The sequence below is a fragment of the Arvicanthis niloticus genome, chromosome 29 (genome assembly GCF_011762505.2).
Source record: "Arvicanthis niloticus isolate mArvNil1 chromosome 29, mArvNil1.pat.X, whole genome shotgun sequence".
In the NCBI taxonomy this organism is placed as follows: Eukaryota; Metazoa; Chordata; class Mammalia; order Rodentia; family Muridae; genus Arvicanthis; species Arvicanthis niloticus.
The window spans coordinates 15,282,801-15,288,335 of record NC_133437.1 but is presented as its reverse complement, the minus strand read 5'-3'; the positions used below and the strand labels follow the sequence as shown (position 1 = coordinate 15,288,335).

The 5,535-nt window shown below is 39.3% G+C and overlaps 1 non-coding gene across 1 annotated transcript; it reads right to left on the bottom strand.

Moving 5' to 3' along the window:
• Window positions 1–294: 294 nt before the first annotated feature.
• Window positions 295–401, bottom strand: LOC143440502 (U6 spliceosomal RNA). The gene has a single exon (XR_013108156.1). It is a non-coding gene; the product is annotated as a U6 spliceosomal RNA (small nuclear RNA).
• Window positions 402–5,535: the final 5,134 nt, after the last annotated feature.

The following is a 5,535-nucleotide window of genomic DNA, read 5'->3' as shown; positions in this document are numbered from 1 at the left end:
TATCCTTTGAATAGAGGAAGGCTACTGATTTGTTTGAGTTGATTTTATATCCAGCCACATTGCTAAAGTTGTATATCAAGTTTAGGAGTTCTCTGGTGGAAGTTTTAGGTTCACTTAAGTATACTATCATATCATCTGCAAATAGTGAAATTTTGACTTCTTCCTTTCCTATCTGTATCCCTTTGACTTCCTTTTGTTGTCTAATTGCTCTAGCTAAGACTTCCAGTACTATATTGAATAGGTAAGGTGAGAGTGGGCAGCCTTGCCTAGTCCCTGATCTTAGTGGGATAGCTTAAAAATATGGAACGATTCACGAATTTGCGTGTCATCCTTGCGCAGGGGCCATGCTAATCTTCTCTGTATCGTTCCAATTTTAGTATATGTGCTGCCGAAGCGAGCACTTATTTAAGGTTCTTAAATGCTTCAACTTTCCTTCTGACCCACCAACCAAGGGTAGGGGAAAAAGAAGGTTAATAAGGAAAGGGTGTTGTGAACCTATTTAGAAGTGGTTCCTTCAGAAATTTCCACTTCATCCATGTCTCTCAAGGCATCCAGGTTAAGCCAACTCCCTGGCTCCCCACGGGAAACTAGGTTTATCCTGATCCAGTAGAGAAAGTTAGCAATACCACAAGTAGAGGGGACTTGCAACAAACATCTTAGCTGGTAGAGATTAGAGATACTGATAAACATTTGTAATGTACATGACAATCTTTTGTAACAAAGAACTATCCACTTAAATGCGAACTATCCACTTAAATGCCAAGAGTAACTGAGTATTCTGTCTTCCAGGAAAGATGTGGAAAATTCCACTGGGGAAAAAAAAAAAGCACACGTAGAGGTGAGAAAGGAGGGACCATGCCTCACGTAGAGTGCACAGCACACAAACGACTGTCAAAGGACAAAGCTGGAACAGCTCAAAGATCTTTAGTTCCTTTTATATGTGATTCTGGTACCAGGACAGATTTTTGTCCTGCAAATTAGGATCAGTGTTCTCATGGGCAGAAGAGATTGTCTGTAGAGAGAAGAAGAGCTTAGGAGAGCAAATCAGAAAACAAAGTGTAGCCTGGACATCTCACAGCAAAGAAGTGCTACTTGGAACTTGTGGCCTGGTTAATCAGTATGATGTCATTTATACTTGTAATATGTTCTTCATTCATCTACCTGTCAGTGAGGTTCTTAGGATGTTTCTGTATCTTGGCTGTTGAGAGTAGTACTGAAAGAAGCTTGGGAACATAGGTATCTCTATTGGGTGCTGACTTTGTGTGTATGTGCAGGAGTAGTATAGCTGGATCATTGTGGTAGTTGCAATGAACTGTTCTATGCAAACTTCATGCTGACTTTTATAGTGGCTGGGCTGATTTATGCTCTCCTATGCAGTGTGCAAGGGCTTCTTTTCCTCAATTCTTGCCAGCACTTACTTTCTGCATTTTTGATGATAGCCATTCTGACAGCAGTAGTATGGAATTAAATATAGTTTTAATTTACATTTCTCTGCTGGCAAAATATATTTTGCCATTTTCATGTACTTACTTGTTTTTTTTTTAATTTATTTTTATTGGATATTTTATTTACATTGCAGATGCCATCCCCTTTCCCCATTTCCCCTCCCTAGAAAACCCCTATTCCACCCCCTTCTCCTTTTTTCTTTTATACATTTTTTAATGTTAATTAAAGGCTTTATAAGTTTGCTAATGCTCAATAACAAGATGCCCATACAATCAGAAGCGTAACCCAATACCCAACCTAGATATATCAACTATCTTTGAGTGGCGGAGACACGCTATAATCCACCTCCATGTTCCCCACCCCGTCTCTTGTCAACTAGCTCCTCCTCTCCTTCTCCTCTTCCTCTCCTTACTCCTACCCTTTCTCTTCTTACTCCTTCCACCTTAGCTCCTCCTATATGTCACCCTTCCTGTTAAAATAAAACTTTTCTCTCAAAACACAATTAGAGCATAACTATACCAATTTGTGTCAGTAAGGTACAAGATAGACCTAATACCCAGCCCATCATTTTGTTGACTAACCAGAACCTCTGTCATCTCTCCCAATTAAAAGACTTAGTTCTGAACCTGGCTTTTTTCTTGGTTTTAGAATGAATGTCAGCTGAAAACCATCCTCTCAAATCTTTTCTCTCAAAGTAAATAGCCAGGATTGGCTATGAGACTATAAGTCTTCAACCCCGTCAGAAATCCACAATGACTGAGTTAACTGAAAATATGGGAAGCACAAAGCATAGCTTCTAAAACTTAGCCAATTTATAGATATAATCAGTCAACTATTCCATAAGTGTGTCTTTTTCTGAACAGTAATTTGTCTATAGATGAAAAGAGGCAATCCTTGCCTAGTGGCTGTCTCCCCACAACTGGAGTAACTCCAAGGATGCTCAGTTTCTTCTTAGAATCCAAGACAGGAAGCTGTCAGGGGCAGACAGGTATCTAATCAAAGTGAACATTAATACAAAAATGTTTGTAACATGAATTCTGTGGACTTTTGACTTTTTGAAAACCAACTATCCATGTAAGGTAATCTGGACTGTTGTCTGTTAACTCCTCTCAGCTATTTCTAAATAAAATATAGAAAATACCCTAGCAATAAACTCAGAGCCATGAATTTTCTATAGGTCCTTAACTCACAGGCTAACCATCTCAAATCAGTTAGAAAAGTTAAAGAAGGACTGGGTCTAAGTCTTGTATTCCTAAATGTGTTATATAGGCCAAATGCCTATGAGAGTAACAATATTAATCTCACTTTTATATCAATAAGAAGCTCATACCAATGAAAACCTTAAATTTGAAATCAAAGTAAATTTTGTACCATTTAAGAAATTATAACTTCATCTTAATAACAATTATACATATTTCTACCAATAGGTTATGGATATGTAATAAATCCTAGGTAATCTTCCCTGTTCCAGCAAAGCCACTACTTTTCCCTAGAAAAACAGCCCAATATTAACCACCGCAGTCCTCAAGCCCAGAGAATAGGGGAACCTATTCTTCATTAACTTCTTCAAGCTGATTATGGGCATTGAGATATTAGAAGAGGGGCAGGGGGGAAGAGTACATTGATATGCCTCTGACTCTGTGTCTTCACTGCATCCAGATGGAATTCCAGGACATCAGAGGTTTGAGCAGGTCTGCTCAGCTTGCTTGATGACTAGATACACTAAGGCTGTGTATTCTGCAATATACAATTCTCAAAACAAATTTTAGTATCAAGATAATTTTTTGTTTGAATTCTGGAATCTAGTCTTCTGGCAGCCTGCCTCTGTCGTGTCTAATCCATATAATTCTGGGAGTTTCTATGAAGGTGTGCTCCCACCATCCTCCCATTCCTGCCTCTTTACTCTCAAATTCCCCAACACTAGGGAATCCAAACTTTCAGGCACCAAGGCTCTCCACTTCCACTGATGCCTAAGCCTTTACCCCATCCCTCCTCCTCCAATTACTATGAGGGTGTGCTCCCACCATCCTTTCATTTCTGCCTCATTGCTCTGAAAATTCCCCAACACTAGGGAATCCAAACTTTGAGGCACCAAGGCTCTTCACTTCCACTGATGCCTAGTGAGGCCACCCTCAACTACCTATACCTATACAGGTGGAGCCATGAGTCCCTCCCTTTGTGTTCTTAGGCTGAAGATTTTAGAATGGCTACTCCAGCTTATTTCTTAGGATCATTTGCTTGAAAAATTGTTTTCCAGCCTTTTACTCTAAGGTAGGTCATTGTCACTGAGGTGGGGTTCCTGTATGCAGCAAAATGCTGGGTCCTGTTTACATATCTAGTCCGTTAGCCTATGTCTTTTAATTGGGGAATTGAGTCCATTGATGTTAAGAGATATTAAGGAACAATGATTGTTGCTTCCTGTTATTTTTGTTATTAGAGGTGGAATTATCTTTGTGTGGCTATCCTCTTTTGAATTTGTTGGAAGAAGATTACTTTTTTGCTCTTTCTGCCATATAATTTCTCTCCTTGTATTAGAGCTTTCCAGCTATTATCCTTTGTAATGCTGGGTTTGTGGTAAGATATTGTGTATATTTGGTTTTGCCTTGAAATATCTTGGTTTCTCCATCTATGGTAATTCAGAATTTTGCTGGGTATAGTAGCCTGGGCTGGCATTTGTGATCTCTTAGGGTCTGTGTGACATCTGTCCAGCATCTTCTAGCTTTTATAGTATCTGAACTCTGGTATAATACTGATAGCTCTGCCTTTATATGTTACTTGGCTTTTTTCCCTTACTGCATTTAATACTCTTTCTTTGTTTTGTGCACTTAGTGTTTTGATTATTATGTGATGGGAGGTGTTTATTTTCTGGTCTATTCTATTTGCTGTTCTATAGGCTTCTTCTGTGTTTATGGGCACCTCGTTCTTTAGATTAGGAAAGTTTTCTTCTATAATTTTGTTGAAGATATTTATTGGCCCTTTAAGTTGGGAATCTTCACTCTTATCTATACCTATTATCCTTAGGTTTGGCCTTCTTATTGTGTCCTGAATTTCCTGGATGTTTTGTGTTAAGAACTTTTTGCATTTTGTGTTTTCTTTGACAGTTGTGTCAATATTTTCTATGGTATCTTCTGCACCTGAGATTCTCTCTTCTATCTCTTGTGTTCTGTTTGTGATGCTTACACCTATGATTCCCAATTTCTTTCCTAGGTTTTCTATTTTGAGGGTAGTCTCCCTTTGTGAATTCTTTATTGTTTCTACTTCCATTTTTATGTCCTGGGTGTTTTTGTTCAATTCCATCACCTGTTTGTTTGTGTTCTTGTAGTTCTTAAGGGATTTTTGTGTTTCCTTTTTAAGGGCTTCCACCTGTTTACCTGTGTTCTCCTCAAATTCTTTCAGAGTGTTATTTATGTCCTTCTTAATGTCCTATCATCATTATTAGGAGTGATTTTAAATCTGAATCTTGCTTTCCTAGTTATAAGGGGAATTCAGGACTTTCTTGTGTGGGAGAACTAGGTTCTAATGATGCCAAGTACCCTGGGTTGCTGATGCTTATGTTCTTCTGTTTGCCTTTTACCATCTGGATCTCCTTAGTGCTACCTGCCCTGTCTCTGTCTGGAGCCTGTCTTTCCTATTATCTTGGTTGTATCAGGACTGTGTGGGGTGGGTGTTACTATTGGGGTTAGAGCTGGGGTCCAAGATCTGCTCAGTGCTCAGGTGCAGACAGGAAGGAACCAGTGTTCCAGGCCAGGAGTGACTTCCTGGGTCCTAGTGGGTCCCAGTTCCTCCCTGTTTGGGACGGGTATTGCTGTCTCCTTACCTAGATACTGCCTGGGTTAGAGTTCCTGGGAGGCCTGCTTCCTCTGGGTTCTGTGAGATTAGGGGCAGAGCTGCTGCCCAGGAACTGCTCAGTGCTCCGGCCCAGACTGGAAGACGTACTTACTTGTTATTTGTATGTTTTAAGAGAAGTTTTTGTTCAGTTCATTTGTCTATTCATTAATTAGATTATTTGACTTTTAAAAGGTTTTTGAGTCTTTTTATATACTCTGGATTTTAGTCTTTTGTCAATGAACAGCTGGCAAAACTGTTATT